Source organism: Lycorma delicatula, chromosome 4 (assembly GCF_047948215.1).
Source record: "Lycorma delicatula isolate Av1 chromosome 4, ASM4794821v1, whole genome shotgun sequence".
NCBI classification, from domain to species: Eukaryota; Metazoa; Arthropoda; class Insecta; order Hemiptera; family Fulgoridae; genus Lycorma; species Lycorma delicatula.
Window position 1 is genome coordinate 8,248,450 of NC_134458.1, and position 19,742 is coordinate 8,268,191.

Below are 19,742 nucleotides of genomic sequence, written 5' to 3' on the forward strand. Positions count from 1 at the left end.
CTACCACAGCCACCTTATTCACCAGATATCGCTCCGTGCGACTTTTTTTTATTTCCAAGAGTCAAAATGGCGGTCAAGGGACACCATTTTCAAACAACACTAGATGTCCAAAAAGCTGTGACGAGGGTCTTGGAGGATATTACAGAAGATGAGTTCCAGAAATGTTACCATCAATGGCAGAAGCGCTGGAATAAGTGTGTGCATTCAGAGGGGAACTACTTTGAAGGAGACAACACTAAACATGACTAAAACGGTATGCAACTTTTTTTTTTTCACATCAGTCTCATTACTTAATTGTTGCACCTCATATATAGAATTAAGTGTAATGTAAATGTTATGTGTAATGTAAGTGTAATAGCATTTTTTTTTATGTTATTCAAGAATATCAATCAATAATTTAATTTTAAGAGACAACATCTTAAATTGTCAGGTAAGATATTAATTATAATTTTTTTTTTTGCTTACAATATTACTGTATAATTTTATCATATTATTTCTTCTTTATCACATTCTAACATTTTTAGAATGCCCTGCGCACAAGGAGGGTTAGAGATCACATTACCATATGGAAAATTTACCACCATCTGAGCCATTATCGGAAAAACAACCTCAACATCTTGACAAAGAGTTTAGGGTAAGAGAGATATAATTTTAAGTGTCGAAAAACTGAAAAATTTGCTTGAAGACAGCGACGGTGACGTTTCTATTATATGAGTGGTCAGATGAATCAGACTTATAGAAAGTGAAGATAAAGAGGAAGCAATTGATGACCTACAAATTCACCTTTCAGGTAATGCTAGCACAGCACACCCTCTGACCCGTCTCTCTTAGCCATGTTCCCATCACTTCTACACAACTAAGAACTAAAGTACTAACAACACAACCACTAAAAACAGGCACAAAGATCGACCTGAATTGAACAATTTTTTATATATGAAGTAATTGATTTAATAGTGACAGAGATAAACTAACAAGCTCTTTTATTATAAAATACTTTAACATCACCGTACGCCAGAATAAAAAAAAATAAAAACCCGCTCCTAATAACTGAGGGATTTTTTAACATTTATAAGAATGTTCCATCATATGGGATCAGTTCAAACACCACACCTTTCTGATTACTGAGTATATGTCACTTTTCGGAAACTGCATAAGCCATGGCAGGATTGCTGCTATATTACAGTTATTACAATTTGCCAAAACTCCTAACCTAGATGAACCAATACAAACCAGCAGACTACACAAAGTACAAACATTACTAGGATATTTCTGTAAAACAATAGACAAAAAACAATTAACCCTAAACAAAACTTATGCACTGACGATAAAATGGTATTATGGAGATAGTCTACTTTCCTGTAATTATATTAAAGGTAAGCGACATCAATACAAAATAAAAACATATATGCTTACAAAGCCTTTTGGTTTGGTCTTAAGGTGCGTTTATGTACTGGGGCTTCTGATAAAGAAGTCGGTGGACCTGGTCACACAGAAAATGTAGTACATAAGCTCATGGAAGGGAAACTGAACAATAAGAACTTACTCTTCATGGACAACTACAATAATGTTCGCCTGATCACTGATCAGGTTTTAGAGAAGAAAACATACTGTACAAGTACATTAAGATCAAACCAAAAGGTTCTGCAAGCATACATATTATTTTTAAGTGTTTTTCTAAAAAAATTAAGTAACGGTGAAGAAAAAGCCTTATTTTCAAATCATGTTGTTTGTGTGTTGAACTGGAAGGATAAAAGGAATGTCACTAAGATCTCTCTGAATTTGTGAATGAAATGATCAATGTCACTAATAAACAAGGCCACTGCAGCAGCTCAACGGCCGTAACAATTTAAATGTATGGCCCCGCATTGGAATACTTATGTTACCAGGAGTGTCATAGACTATATATATATATATATATATATGTGTGTGTAGTAGTGGGAATTTTCCAGTTGAAGCACAAACTTTAATGAATTGAATTAATTAATTGTGAACTATGGAGCCTCTATCACTATGTTATCTGGGTTTGAAGTGAATGAATAAAATTACAAAAATAGTAGAATTAAATTTATGTTAAATAAAATAATATAACATTAAATAAATTAAAAAAAATTCTGTTTAATAATAATGGGCTTCCCATGGGGAATACATGTGAGGTTAAAGTGGTGAGGTGATGTGAGCAGCTTGTGCGAGGCTAGACCAACCATCAACTGGTAACAAATGGGGTGCTGTTTTGGGAGGAGCAATGGGATGCTCTTATAATATCTCTGCAAACAATCGTCTGATTTTCAAATTTCAAACGGGGTATTTGATAGTAGGTTGAAAGCTAACTTTTGCATGCATCAGTACGATTAGAAATAATGCTGACAGCATCAGATTGAGGATCGAGCCCACTATTGTCGAATTTGATGCTTTAGAGGGACAGGGCAAAGGATAACAGCACATGCTGCCACTAATATTGTGCTTGGCTATGATGATGTATAAACTTCACAGGACTAACCTAGATAGAGCTGTCGTAGATCTGAGCAGTCACATCTTTGCCAAGGGCCAAACCTAGGTAACACTGTGTCGCATGAGACAATTGGAGAGTTTAGCCATTAGTTGTTTGAATCCCAGAAAATTTACATTCACCAAAACACCAGGAAATCAGGTTGATTTCTTTATTTGTGACCAAGAAATTAAAAAAAAAACAAGGTTTCAAAAAAAATTCAAAAATCATTTAACCCTTGAAACTCAGAATTTCATAGAATCTAGAAAATGGTTTATAGAGATTTATAATCATTTAGTTAAAACCCAGCTCACAGTCTACACTCACAGTTCACTATTCATTAAAGTTTGTGTTTCAAACAGCAAATCTCCACTACTAACTGCATATATATATATTTTTTTTTTTTTTTTTGAGATGAAATATATCTAAAAACCTTCTCAATTATGCCAAGAAACAAAACATGGGTAAAAATTTGGTTGCAATTAATGGAGCAGTTTTTTTTCTTTATACCAAACAAACAAAAACCCTCCTCCTCTTTATAAAATAGTAGATGTAGATAGATTACGTTATTTAATGTTTAATGTAAATTTAATTCTATTATTATGTAATATTATTCATTCGACTGATTCAAATTATTCAATTCAAACTCTGTTCACAGTTCAATTATTCATTTCATTATGTTTGTGCTTCAACCAGGAAATTTCCACTACTACATATAATTATTTTTCCAAAATTTTTCGAGATGAAATATATCAAAAAACCTTCTGCTATGCCAAGAAACATGGGTAAAAATTTGGTTGCAATTGATAATGTAGTTTTTTTATTTATCCCGAACAAACAAAATCCCTCTTCCTCTTTATATAATAGTATAGATTTAATAAGGGCTTCAATAATCATCTGCTGGTCATTTCCTAAAATTATGAACACCAGTGACAACCACGGCAGTCCATTATTATAAAATATAAAAAAATGATTAAAAGGGTTATTTCAATTTAAGCATTTGCTAACTGAAAAGTATAAATACGATAAAAACATCATGTGGTAAATCTTTTTAATTTTACAATATTATAAGAAGAGATTACTGTAATCATTTTGTATGTGTTTCTTTTTTTAATTTAGACTGATATAATCTTAAGATATGTACTGTAAAGACTGAGCTGTATGCCTTCTCTGTTCTTGTTTCATTACAGCTGTCAATATTATTCTAATTTTAATAATAAAACAATATAATTTCTTTTCGTGAAAAAAAAACTACTATGGAATTTTTTTGCATGGTGTCTTTCAATAGTATTTAATAATTTCTATTTTAACTAATTATTAAGCAATAATTATACAATATTACAATATTTATTGTTATTTTAACATCATACAGTAATTACAAAGACATATAAAATAATTCAAGTTTTACTGTCCCACCAGGAGTACAAGCCAGGAAGTCAATCGAAACAAAAATTTCATACTTGTCTGGAAACATACCTTTAAGTAATGACTACCAAAAATTTCACCCAGATTTCTATTGCAAAGTTAAAACAATGGAACACAAAAATTCTTAAGACAGGCATTTTATTGGTAAATTAGATATTTTATATGATATTGATCAGAATACATATATTTTTTTTTTAATGGATTGTAATACTGTATCTCCTGTAGTTTTTATGAAAATTGTTATAAAGCCCAAAATATCAGTTTCAGAAACATACATTTTTTAGGTTCAGCACAAATTAACAACTTATTAAACTGCCAATAAACAAATAAAATTTTGTAACAAAATTTGAACGTATTCTGAAAAGAATAACGTAAATAAAATAAATCAAAAACAAATCGCACACCCAATAAAGTAAGATTTTCATGAAATTAAAATCTTTACACCAAATGATACAGAAATTTGTGTTCTTTCCTAAAACAATACTGTCGTAACTCATATCTATCTTAGAAAACTTCCTTGCAAAATATTATTAAAAATGAGTAAAGGTATGAAAATTCAACTTGTAGTTCTAACACTTCAACTGAATTTTCCTCAAAACATTCAGTTTAGACTTACGACACTATTTTACTGGGTGTGTGAAATGCAAGTTTAAAAGGTCTGACTTTTATTCAAAACAAAACAGATCAAAATATGGCAGAAAATGTCGTCATTAAATAAAACAATGTTTAACAAACTAAAAGTAAAATTGATTTATTAAAAAGATATTGTTTAAAACGACTTCCTTGACTATTTTTTAGAATAATAGTTGTTACAAATTTCAAATGCATCAAATTAACTTCAGAGTTCAGCCACTTTTGGATCACACTTTCATAATAAATTTATTACAATTCATAATTGTAAAAAGTTACTGAACCTTTTAGTATAATCGAATAAAATGCTGTTATAAATAAATAAAATTCAATAGACATGAGTGTTTCATTTAATGATGTCAATAAAATCTTTATAAGGATTGATTGATAAATGTTTTTCTTTTTTAACAATAAATGCCTTTATTTTTACTATTGGAATTTTTTTGAATTTTTAAAATATTAATCACTGATAATAATATAATTATTCATTGATTTTATAGCTTCTATTCTAATTATTGAATGCTAGAAAAATTATCATAATTTTTAAGAACTATTATTCATGCATAATAAACCAACTCTTTATACTTGTGTAAAAATTCATAAATATAGAAAAAAAAGCTACATAAAATTTTAATTTACCTCTTTTATTATGCATCAATATTTCTTAAAAATAATGTATTGCTACACATAAAATTAGGTTTATCTTGAAAACGTTTTTCAAATTTAAGAAGTGACCAACTAATGTAACATTTTTTCAGTCAGTTTGGAGAAAAAATATAACTGACTGTTTCTAAATAAAAGTCAGGAATCTAATCATAAAAATGTTTGTTTAATGTATATACAGCTACAAAATGTGAATGTATTTGACCATTCATTTAAACCATCTGCTGTTATACAGCACAAAATGAAAGATGAAGCCTGAATTTAAAATTGTATCTCATCAGTGCAAATTTTTAAAAATCTCATAAGTAGTCACTTAAAAGCTTGTTATTTTCTTAATTAAAACAAATAAAAAATACATAATAACTATTTGGTTAAAAGACAACATCTGATTTTTAGCAGTTTTTCAAGCTGGTAATCTTTGAAAAATAATTGATAGTACAAAATCACACAAAATCTCAAACATCAAAAAATTGCCCTTCTAAAATCTAATCTAGAAGTTTTACAACACATGAAGCGGCAAACATTTCTTGTAACCAAGAGAAAGAAATACAACATAAAAGTAAAGAATAGTCTCTCAGAATGCTGGATTGGGAACATATTCAGACAATAAAGTTAAGTTTGAATGGGCACATACATAAAATGCAAATATTTGATTTACTGACTATTTGGCTGATAGTTAACACAAACACCAAAATAAGTTACAAAAAACATACTAGGCCCATAAAATACTACCTATTTAATGTTTACAGATAAACAAAATGGCAACTTTCAAAACAATTTCCAGTTTTTATAGCCTTTAATTAACTAAAATGATCTCTTTTATTGTAATTTCCAATGTGACTAAGGTTAAGAACCTGGTACATAAACAGCTTTCCAGTACTTACAAAAATATAATCATAAAATAACCTCTATTTTCTTTAACTTATATGAAATTAGCTTCATAAAAAAAACAATCTACATAATTCAAGCAAGGGTTAAGAGAGGTACTCAAGCACCTCGCTTAACCTTTGTCAAACACTAACCCAAGCTACTGTATGACAATTTTTAGGGGGAAACACAATGTTGAACTGTTACATATACACATATTAAATATCAACCAAAAACATCAGTTAAATCACCAAAAAAACTTAAATGCTGAAAATAGGCAATGAAATAATTATAGCTGACCTCCAGAAATCAACAAAAAAAAAAAATTGTGAATGTTCCTTTATTGTGATCTCCAGGAAAATCAAATTCATTAAAAAAAAAAAAGCTAATTTCAAAAGTTTTTATTACTAATATTTTTTGATGTTTACTATGCGTAAGATGTAAAACAAAAATACTTCTGTAAAAAGGAAGAAACACTGTCCACGGGCTTGGCTTCTTCAATATGATCTAGTAAGATAAACAAAGTTTTCTGAGAACAAAATGATGACTTTATAAGTTAACAACATTATGAAGCTAATATGGTATAGCATCTAATGTTAAATTTTAGGATAAGTCTATCTTTTACTGTAACAGTACAGTAATACATCAGTACAACTCCTACTGCTGTAACACTACAAACCATATAATGAAGCTGAAAAAGCTTAAATCAAAGATGATGATGATATTCTATATTGTGACTTTTCTAATCACTGTGTTGGCTAACAGATATTTATATGTATTAGATTGTTGCCATTTCTTGCAGCTTGCTGTTCTAAACATGAATTCTGTTATTTTCTAATAAGAAACTGCTTAGACTGTATGCTCACAGACAGAATATAAGGGAGATGCCATTCTATTTAAATTAACAAAAAATGGGTAATAACAGTTATTATAGTGACTGCATTTTTTACAACAAATGCTGATAAATGTAATTAAGTTACATGAAAAAAACATGAAGCAGCTTTTTTATAAACCAGTTTTTAAGATTAATAACATACTTGTAATTTGGAAGATTCAAAACATTATTTTAAGAAGTCAATTGATACATCTAAAAATATGTTACTCATAACATGTTCTGTATTTACAAAATAAATCAATATGTTAAGAATACCTTCCTTCAATTTTATATTTTTTAAGTGTAAAAAATATATATAATGTATGTAGTATTCTATTTGTACTGCAACAGTCCTACACATATAAATAAAAATTTTATTAGAATTAACAAAACCACCTTCAGAACTAACACCCCCCACTAACAAGTTTCAATCATAAAGCATAACCATTAGGCATTAAAGAGAATAGAACACTTAGCTGTATTATATAGGTATTTATTTCTAACTGGTTTATATTTTACAAACAAAATTTAACTGTTAATTTTTACTAATGAACAAAGTCAATTAAAAAATGAATAAAAATCTAAATCCTATAACTTTAGTTTAATAGGTTTACAAAAAGATTTTATTAAGAAAATAAGTAAATATAAACAAAAATTTTTTTAAATTACTATATTAATATTTACAGTTACGTACATTACAATCTTTAACCTAATATATTTATTTTAATTGAACAATTAAGTGTGTAGTAAGACTAGATTAATCTAACCCTGAGTGCATTAGTGGGATGGATTATCATGGAGACGTAAATGATTAATCTCAAGAAAATATCCATGCATTAATGATTACAATGCATCAAAATACTGATTTCTAGATTACTAGAAATCAGTATTTTGATGTATTTTAGATTAATAAAAGATATAGATGTTCAACACTTTTTATAGCCACTGATAGGTAGAATTAAATTAAAAAAGCTAAAATATCCTTCCAATTAATGCTGCATAGATTTTTTAGTTAAAGAATAAGTAGAACAATTTCTAAAAACGGCTGTATCTTATACAACGTGATGGTTTCCGTTAACACTTGAGCATGTCAAGGAATAGCAATCATGAAATTTAAAGACATAAAATAACAATAAATGAAATCAGTTTTCAAATAAATAAAAAATCAAATTGGTTACAGCTTCAGTATATATGAAAGCCTTTAGAATCACAAAATAGAGCTTGCAAGAGTCCAAGTAATGACATAATTTCATCAAGAATAAATTTTAATTTCTAAATACGTAAGTAGCATCAATATCAATAAGTACTTAGGAATTAACTAAATTTACCATACGCTACAATATTAAATGTACTAAGATAAGTCATTCATAGCATTTCTCAACGCTATTGCTTTATAATAACTATCTCTAGAAGTTATATTAAAAAACAATTATACAGATTCAAATGTAACAAATGGTATGGTTTTGGTTTTTCTGACCGATTCATTTTTCCTTTTGCTTATATGTGTGTTACTCAAACAATGAAGCTGGTAACTATTATTAATTTTGTGTTGTAGTGAGATTAGATAATGCTGTCCCACTTTGTATTACGGTTTCTTCCCATTGCTCATGCTGCTGTCGTATTCTACACACCTGTATTTCACGGTGCTTAATTATGAACACTTATTTCACTATATTCAAAATTTGGGACTTATCTCCTACCAAGGAGACCAGCTTTTGCAAGATCACAAAATTTTTACAATCAGTAGATAGTGCGGCAACAGACATAATACGAAGTTATATTTCTGCGATCATATGCAATGGTAATGTGATGTAATTGCTGTACTGTTAATATTTATGTTGGTAATAGTCTGGGAAATTCATGGTTTCCTTACTACAGAATTATACCATTCATTTGTTGTTGGGCCTATGAATTAACATCTAACACGTGCCAGCAGCAGCTCAATATGAGCTGCTGCTGGCACCATGAGTCAACTAGAAGAGTTATATGAGGGAGATGTGTGACAGATTTGAAGCAACATCACGGCAGGGTAATAGTTGAGATTTACTAGTTTGTTTTTCCAATGTAAGGCAAATATCGAGTGTTGCTGCAGAAATAGGTATTCAGAGGTTTCCACCAAGAAACTGAGAACTTCCTGATTCCTGTGGTTGATCGTAAATCTGATAGTTGTTCACTGCAACTATGTGTCACTTTGAGCCTGGGTCCATTAACTGTTCAGATAGCTACAGGCTACAATACCATGGACATACTTGTAGAGATAGCAGTTTTTGAACATTTTAAAATAAACATCGGTATAATTTTAATACCGTGATTTGTGAAATGACAGATAAAAGGCAGCACGATACTGTGCAGCAGCATCTGGACAGCTATTCTATTGAATTTATGTTGCAGTCTGAGTATAAGGAAGAGGAGTATGAGGAAAAGGATTCATTGCTAATATCCATTGTACTGTAAGTATGTTTCTGTTTATGCTGTTAAATGTAATTAAGTTATATGTAAGTAACATGAGGCAACCTTTTATAAAAAAAGAAGAAAAATGTTAATCCAGCTGGCAATCTGGCTTGACAGAAATATGGGTGAATAAATTAAAAATTGGTACCATTAACGGAACAGTACAAAGAAGAAAAATATCCCTAAATTTTTTTTAATTAAATGTCAAAAAAGTACATATACATAAAATTCATGTTACTTTATCAAATTCTTTCATGTACCTCAATTACATTATCACTATTTGTTATAAACAGTACAAACATCATTATAAACTAATTCCTTACTATACTAATTTAAAAAATCTATTCCTTATGATCTATCTGTGAATTCATTAAATCTGTATTTATTTTTTAATTACTAACTCTAATAATACTAAATTAGTATTATTTACTTAGAAAAATGTTATTTTTGTATTTATATTTTTAAATATAATTTAATAATATTTTATTTTTCATTTTTTCCTTTAGTCACAGAATTGTCCCATGGTGTTCATTAACTATTTTCTATATTTATTTGTTTTATGGATTATATTTGACCAAGTTAAATGAATTCATTATTTTAGGTTATATTATTTAAGTTTTATAAAAAATGTTGTGCTACGTTCCTGTTGTGGGACCATGGGGACGATAATCTTTACTTATTACAACATTGTTACTTACTTTTTCTAGTCTGCACTAGTTATTTTTTGGCTGTGACTAGCTGTATCTTTTATATAAACTGTTCAAAAGCCAGTAAAACAAACTTTTCTTTTTGTAATATGTTTTCAGACGCACAAGCAAGTAACCAAAAATTGACATTAATTTCCTAAAGATAGCAGCACTTGCATAATTTTAAAAGAATTTCAGTAGTCACTGAAATTAAGACAGTTGGTAAGTAATTTTTAAAATAGTAAGCACTTAAAAAGAAAAAGGCTAATTCATTTAAAATCTAGTGTTTGGTAGCAGACCTGAGTATTTGCAAAGTAGAGGTGATGAGAACTATGACCATTCATCAAGTTCAGGTAAGTTAATTTTTATTGTTTTTAACCAAAAATCATATCAACCGAACTTCTATTTCTCAATAAAATAGTAATTACTGTGGCTTTGTTCAACAAGCCTAGTTATACAATCTGAGCTCCATACATATTTTTAAATCATTTTGAAGCTATTCTATACTGTAATTACATTAATAACAAGTTTAAAGAATTACAGTTATGCACTAATTTTAATTATTACAATGGGATTAGTTTTCTGAAATTGCTTATGGTAGCTGAAGAAAGTGAAGAATAAAATATTTTGTATTTTTGAAGCACAAATTAGTACTCTAAATCAAACAAACAATGTCATAATTAGTAGTACTTCTCTATGAAAAAAATACTGCAATGTATTTTGTATCATAATATCCCTGCTTTCTATAACTGTACTGTCTTGTATGAAAATACAATGTATTTGCACTGAAACTATAAACATTCACGAGACTCTTACTCTAACTACTGTATTTGCTTTTACTAATTCTAATCTAATAGGAAGTATAGAAATAGTACATCTTGATAAATCTGTGTATTTTTAGATAATGAAGATGTAAACTAAAGTCAGACAAGATGAAAAGTCTGGTCAAATAGAGAGCTGTAGTCAGATAAAAACCGAGATAATCAAATTCAGGAATTAAGAGAAAGTATATGGCAAAAGCATTAAAATTGAAATGTAAGTGTCACAGAAAAGAAGATAATGTATTCAGATAGCTGTATGAACACATCCATACAAAGTGTACTGTTAAAACTAAAACAAAATCATGAGTTACCAGCTAACCATAGCGGCCAGAAAGAAACTATTACTAATAAGATGAAAGTATCAAAAGGTGGAAGTAAAGTTAACTGGCTTAAAATGAAATGTAAGTTATGTAAAAGGCCATCTTGATGTAATTATGTTTAAAGAACCACTTAAACAAGAAGCGCATTTGAAAAAAAACATTTAAAACAGAGTAGGAAATTAGGTGGACCATTTATATTTCAAATTAACTCCGCAAGACAAGCTAAGTGAATATTGAAGACCTGTAACAGTATAAGAGAAAGTACTAGATTTATTGAAGTTTTTCCACACTGTTCTACTACTAGTACTATCATACGTTTCCCTGCCAAAATGTAAACTTTGTGACTTGTAGATCATCACCTTCAAATTCACATGAAAATTGTGTGAATTTGAGGGTATAAAGAATTAGAAAAAGAAGTATCAAATGTTTTAACTCATTGATTTAACTCTAAATTTATTATTTTTTTAAACTTTTGAATTAGCTGTTTTTTTTAATAACATAATTTATTTGAATTATGACTCAACAATGATTCAATAAATACTGTGGTTAAAAAACAAAAAAAAACATGCATACTATGGAATAATTAATTCTTTTTTAGTTTTTTTAATATAAAATAGTACACTTAACTTTTTTTTCAACTACTAACTCCATTAAAAAGAATTCAATTCATTGGTACATTAAATTTAATATTGTATTACGTTTATATTATGACATCCATCTATTTTTATTATGCTTATGTATTATGTGAATTCTATGTCAATTATATTAACTGCTTGGTTTTCAGTGAATATATCAAGTAAGATAAAGTGTTTTAATACATAATAAAAAACCGATGTGACAGGCATTATTTTTATATAAAATTTTCTTTAATAATAATATAAATAATAAATAAAATATTGTTATTAATGTAATTAGAGAATTTTCTATTATACTTAAAAATTACCTTATATATTTCAAAACACATAATCAGAGACTGTGCGCATAACTATCTATCAAGTGCGCATAACATAAAATACTTACTGAATTTTTACAAAATACATAATTTTATCAAATATTATTATATCTCCAATACTGAAACACCCCATATCACTAGGATCAATACTAATTTTCCAAACAGCCTTAATGTACAGAAACAATTCAACTATAATTAAATCATCATGGTACCTTTAAATCATATTCTTAACAACAGTAGGAGGACTAATAATTAATTATATTCATATATATATCAAGAATTGCATCAAATGAAAAATTTAAACCAAGAACAAAAATTTTTTCAATTTGATTAATATCAATACTAATTACTATTATAATAAATAAACTAGATCCAACCGTAGAAACAATTACTAAATTAAATGAAACAAAAGAAATAATAACCGAATTAACTGAAGAAAAATCAACAAGAAAATTTTTTAGAATATATAAAATAAATATCACACTAACAATGATAATAATCTTAATTATTACAATAATTTCAGTAAACAACATCGTAAGAACATTTGAAGGACCACTAAAAAAAACTTATGTTTACATCCGCACATAAATTAAGACCACTAAAATTCCTTCGTAATTGATCTACCAAGACCGTCAAACATCTCATTATGATGAAATTTTGGGTCACTTCTGGGAATATGCTTAATAATTCAAATTATCTCAGGATTATTTCTAGCAATACATTACTCACCAAGAATTGATAAAGCTTTCAAAAGAATTGTACACATTACATGAGAGGTAAATTACGGATGAATAATTCAAAATATACACGCAAACGAAGCATCATTATTCTTTATTTTAATTTTTATACACACAGGACGAGGCATATACTATGGGTCATTTAATTCCTTACATAGGAGAAATGGTAGTCCAGTGAGTATGGGGAGGATTTGCCGTAGATAACCCCACACTAAATCGATTCTTTACATTTCACTTCATTATACCTTTCATTTTATCAATAATAGTAATATTACACTTAATAGTCCTACACGAACTGGATCTTCTAACCCATTAGGTATAAAAACAACATTAGGTATAGACAAAATTCCATTTCACCCCTATTTCACAACCAAAGATATCTTAGGAATAGTAATAACAATAATAATCTTTATAATAATAATTAATACAAATCCATTTCTCACTATAGATCCAGAAAGTTTCACACCAGCAAATCCACTTAGAACATCCCCCCACATTCAACCTGAATGATACTTTCTTTTCGCATATGCAATCCTGCGATCTATCCCCAGAAAATTAGGAGGGGTAGTAGCCCTAATAATATCAATTATAATTATTATATCAATGCCATTTTCAATAAAAATAAAATTTCAAACAAGATCATTTTACCCAATAAATAAAACAATATTTTAAACTATAGTAAACACATTCATCCTACTCACATGAATCGGGGCCCGACCAGTAGAAGAACCATATATTATTATAGGACAAATCCTAACCACAATTTACTTTTCATTCTTTATTGTCTACCCCATGTCCACGAAGATATGAGATAAAATTTAAGTTAATAAGCTCAAAGCAATGTAACTTGAAATTATAAGAAAGTATAAAATACTATTAACTTTTTATTCACCTTAAAATAATGAAAAACAAAAAAATCCTACAAAAATAAAAACCAAAATATAGTTTAAAGTAACAGGTAGATAACTCCTTCAACACATATATATCAACTTGTCATAACGATATCGAGGAAAGGACCCACGAACCCAAACAAAAAAATAAATAAGAAAAATAACCTTAACAAAAAAAAAATTTATGCAAACACCCCCCAAAAAAACTAAACGAGTAAAAAGTCTCATAAACATCATATTTTTATATTCAGATTAAAAAAATAAAGAAAATCTAAATGATCTATACTCAACATTAAACCCAGAAACTAATTCAGATTCACCCTCAGAAAAATCAAATGGAGAACGATTAGTTTCAGCCAAAATACAAGAAAGAAAAATCATAAATAAAGGAAAAGAAAAAAAAGAAATCAAATATCCAACTGAAAATAACAAAAATAATTTAAATTAAAGGACCCACAATACAAAATAAAACAAAAAATTGTCAAAAAAAAAACAACCTCATAAGAAATTCTCTGAGAAATTCTTCGCATACAACCCAACAAAGAATATACAGAATTGGAAAACCAGCCAGCAATTATAATAAAGTAAACCCCCAAACCAGAACAACAGAAGAAAAAAAGACAATAAGAAAACCCAACAAAATTAAAACTAAAAGGAAATATTAATCAAAAAATTAAAGAAACAGAAAGCCCTAAAATAGGTACAAAAAAATTAATTAAATAATTTCCAAAAACAAGAAAATAAAATTCTCTTCTAAACAACTTTAAAGCATCTCTAAAAGGCTGCAGTAAACCGAATAAGCCAACCTTATTAGGACCCTTACGAAATTGAATATAACCTAACACCCTGCGTTCAAATAAGGTAAAAAAAGCAACACCCAAAAGAATAAAAACAAATAAAAAACAGAACTAAGAATAAACATTTACTAACTGTAAAAATACATTATTAAATTCTAAATTTAAAGCACTTAAATCTGCCAAATTAGTAAATAAATTATTACATTACCAAAAATCCTTTCGTACCAATTAGAATAACTTAAAAGAAGATAGAAACCAACCTGGTTCACGCCGGCTTGAACTCAGATCATGTAAAATTTTAAAGGTCGAACAGACCTAAAACTGTAAAACCTACCCCACAGAAACTTTTAATCCAACATCGAGGTCGCAAACAAATCTATCAATAAGAACTCTCCAGGTTTATAACACTGTTATCCCTAAGGTATCTAAATCTTTTAATCAAAATAAAGGATCAAAACTCCATAAAAAAATTAAAAAAAATAATAAAGATTAAAATTTTATTTATCACCCCAACAAAATTTAACTCATAAAAATTAAAAAAATAAACTAAAAAAAAATTTACAAACAAAATAAAGATCTTTAGGGTCTTACGTCCCTCTTCTAAATTTAAGCTTTTTAACTCAAAAATAAAATCAAATTAAATTTTAAAAATAAAGTATAATTTTCGTCAAACCCTTCATTCCAGACCTCAATTAAAAGACTAATTAGTATGCTACCTTAGCACAGTCAAAATACTGCGGCTATTTAAACCATTGAGCAGGCCAAACCTTAAATAAATCACAAAAGGACATGTTTTTGATAAACAGGCGAAATTATTTTTTGCCTTAATTCATAAATAAAATTTTTAAATCTACTAATTCAATAATAATTAAAAATTAAAAAATTAATTAAAATCCAGTAAAAAAATAAATAAACAAAAAATTAAATTTTAATCTAAATCGAACTTTAAATGATGAAAGATTCTAATCCAACAAGAAAAAGAAAAAAAATTATAAAAAAAAGAGCTTATCCACCTTAATATAAAATTTCAAAATGAAAAAAATAAATAAATAACAAAAAGAAATTCTCAATTAAATCAACTTACCAGATAACGAGATACAAAAAGAAATGAATTTCATATCAAAACAATCCCAAACTTATAAATAATTATTCTACAATAAAATACAGATTAAGATAGATCTTCATTATTCGGGAAAAAAAAAAAATTTAAAAAGTTAATTACCCAGATACAAAAGGTACTAAAAAAAATTATTATTCTAAAATAAAATTTATTAGTCCAATACTGTACAATTAACTAAATTTAAAAAATCAAATAGAAAAAAGAAAGACACAAAAAAAATTAAAAAAAAAAAAACCTATCAGACTCAACTGAATTGAACAGTAAACAAACTTTGTAAATAGAATAACCCAAAATCTGATTCTAGATAAACTTTCCAGTACATCTACTTTGTTAAGACTTATCTCAATTTATGAGAGTGACGGGCGATATGTACATAATTAAGAGCAAAATTCAAAAAATTAATTTAAAAAAATTACTATTAAATCCAAATTTCAAATTTAATCAAATTAAAAAATCAAAAATTAATGTAACCCATAATAACCTTTTTATAACTGCATCTTGACCTAACATAAATCTTTAAAAAGAAAAAGAAAATAAATTTTCATTACACTCAACGACAGAGATATACAAGAAAAAAAAGATACAAAAAATCATGGAATATCACTTAAATTACAGGTTCCTCTAAAAAGATTTAAAAACCGCCAGACCTATTATATTTCAATTATAAAAAATATACTACCTTAGAAAAAAATTACTAATTAAGAATAACTGGGTATCTAATCCTGGTTTAAATTCAAATTTACATCTAAATATTCAAATTTACATTTCACCTAAATACAAAATATTAAAACTAAATTAAGACTAAATTCTAAAAAAAATTAACTTGAACCTGAGGAATAACCACAAATGCTGGCACAAATTTTTTTGGTTCAAAAAATATAACTTAAATTAAAAAACTTTAACACTGAAAATAAAAATTAAACATTAAGGATATTTAACGTAACAAAAATTTACACGCGTAACAAATTTAAAGCCAAATTTTAAAACAAAAATCAATTTTTTTTTTTAAATATTAATGAGGGGACCTTAAAACACATTAATAAATAATCAATAAAACAAAATACACTCAAAAAAGGATATCCTCCCCTTAAGCAACGATAATAACTCCGAAGATTATCCCAATTCAATATAGAAAAACATTAGCTCAAAATAGATGGATATATGCTTAAAACCTAATAATTTAAAGCATCAAAACCACAAGATAAAGCAACCCCTAACATTATCCTAATTTAATACAAAAAAATACAATGGTCCAAAATAGATGGAAATATGCTTAAAAGCTCATAATTTAAAGCATCTAAACCAGAAGATAAAAATATCCCCTAACATTATCCCAATTCAATATAGAAAAACAATAGCTCAAAATAGATGGAAATATGCTTAAAAACTAATAATTTAAAGCATCAAAACCAGAAGATAAAGCTATCCCTAACATTATCCTAATTTAATACAAAAAAAAACAATGGTTCAAAATAGATGGAAATATGCCCAAAAGCTCAAAATTTAAAGCATCAAAACCAAACATAAAGCTACCCCTAACATTATCCTAATTTAATACAAAAAAAAACAATGGTTCAACATAGATGGAAATATGCTTTAAAGCTCATAATTTAAAGCATCAAAACAAGAAGATAAAACTATCCCGTAACATTATCCCAATTCAATATAGAAAAACAATAGCTCAAAACAGATGGAAACATCCTTAAAAACTAATAATTAAAAGCATCAAAACCAGAAGATAAAGCTACCCCTAACATTATCTTGCTTTAATACAAAAAAATACAATGGTTCAAAATAGATAGAAATATGCTTAAAAACTAATAATTTAAAGCATCAAAATCAGAAGATAAAGCTACCCCTAACATTATCCTAATTTAATACAAAAAAATACAATGGTTCAAAATAGATGGAAATATGCCCAAAAGCTAATAATTTAAAGCATCAAAACCAGAAGATAACACTATCCCCTAACATTACCCCAATTCAATATAGAAAAACATTAGCACAAAATACATAGAAGTATGCTTAAAAACTAATAATTTAAAGCATCAAAACCAGAAGATAAAGCTACCCCTAACATTATCCTAATTTAATACGAAAAAATACAATGGTTCAAAATAGATGGAAATATGCCCAAAAGCTAATAATTTAAAGCATCAAAACCAGAAGATAACACTATCCCCTAACATTACCCCAATTCAATATAGAAAAACATTAGCACAAAATACATAGAAGTATGCTTAAAAACTAATAATTTAAAGCATCAAAACCAGAAGATAAAGCTACCCCTAACATTATCCTAATTTAATACAAAAAAATACAATGGTTCAAAATAGATGGAAATATGCTTAAAAGCTCATACTTAAAAGCATCAAAACCAGAAGATAAAGCTATCCCTAACATTATCCTAATTTAATACAAAAAAATACAATGGTTCAAAATAGATGGAAATATGCTTAAAAACTAATAATTTAAAACATCAAAACCAGAAGATAACACTATCCCCTAACATTACCCCAATTCAATATAGAAAAACAATAGCACAAAATACATAGAAATATGCTTAAAAACTAATAATTAAAAGCATCAAAACCAGAAGATAAAGCTACCCCTAACATTATCCTAATTTAATACAAAAAAATACAATGGTTCAAAATAGATGGAAATATGCCCAAAAGCTCATAATTTAAAGCATCAAAACCAGAAGATAACACTATCCCCTAACATTACCCCAATTCAATATAGAAAAACAATAGCACAAAATACATAGAAATATGCTTAAAAGCTCATAATTAAAAGCATCAAAACCAGAAGATAAAGCTATCCCTAACATTATCCTAATTTAATACAAAAAAATACAATGGTTCAAAATAGATGGAAATATGCTTAAAAACTAATAATTTAAAGCATCAAAACCAGAAGATAAAGCTACCCCTAACATTATCCTAATTTAATACAAAAAAATACAATGGTTCAAAATAGATGGAAATATGCCCAAAAGCTCATAATTTAAAGCATCAAAACCAGAAGATAACACTATCCCCTAACATTACCCGAATTCAATATAGAAAAACAATAGCACAAAATACATAGAAATATGCTTAAAAACTAATAGTTTAAAGCATCAAAACCAGAAGATAAAGCTATCCCTAACATTATCCTAATTTAATACAAAAAAATACAATGGTTCAAAATACATGGAAATATGCTTAAAAGCTAATAAATTAAAGCATCAAAACCAAAAGATAAAGCTATCCCTAACATTATCCTAATTTAATACAAAAAAATACAATGGTTCAAAAAAGACGGAAATATGCTTAAAAACTAATAATTTATAGCATCAAAACCAGAAGATAAAGCTACCCCTAACATAATCCTAATTTAATACAAAAAAATACAATGGTTCAAAATAGATGGAAATATGCTTAAAAACTAATAATTTAAAGCATCAAAACCAGAAGATAAAGCTATCCCTAACATTATCCTAATTTAATAGAAAAAAATACAATGGTTCAAAATAGATGGAAATATGCTTAAAAACTCATAATTTAAAGCATCAAAATCAGAAGATAAAGCTATCCCTAACATTATCCTAATTTAATACAAAAAATACAATGGTTCAAAATAGATGGAAATATGCTTAAAAACAAATAATTTAAAGCATCAAAACCAGAAGATAAAGCTATCCCTAACATTATCCTAATTTAATACAAAAAAATACAATGGTTCAAAAAAGATGGAAATATGGTTAAAAACTAATAATTTAAAGCATCAAAACCAGAAGATAAAGCTACCCCTAACATTATCCTAATTTAATACAAAAAAATACAATGGTTCAAAAAAGATGGAAATATGCTTAAAAACTAATAATTTAAAGCATTAAAACCAGAAGATAAAGCTATCCCTAACATTATCCTAATTTAATACAAAAAAATACAATGGTTCAAAATAGATGGAAATATGCTTAAAAACTCATAACTTAAAGCATAAAAACCAGAAGATAAAGCTATCCCTAACATTATCC

The 19,742-nt window shown here is 27.5% G+C and overlaps 1 protein-coding gene and 1 pseudogene across 4 annotated transcripts in view; both read right to left on the bottom strand.

The window, feature by feature from the left end:
- Positions 1 to 19,742, bottom strand: part of RhoGAPp190 (Rho GTPase-activating protein 190) — a 307,804-nt gene that overhangs the window by 220,068 nt on the left and 67,994 nt on the right. The gene's annotated exons all lie outside the window — the stretch shown is intronic.
- The window catches only part of LOC142323817 (NADH-ubiquinone oxidoreductase chain 1-like), a 76,028-nt pseudogene continuing 70,090 nt past the window's right edge, over positions 13,805 to 19,742 (bottom strand).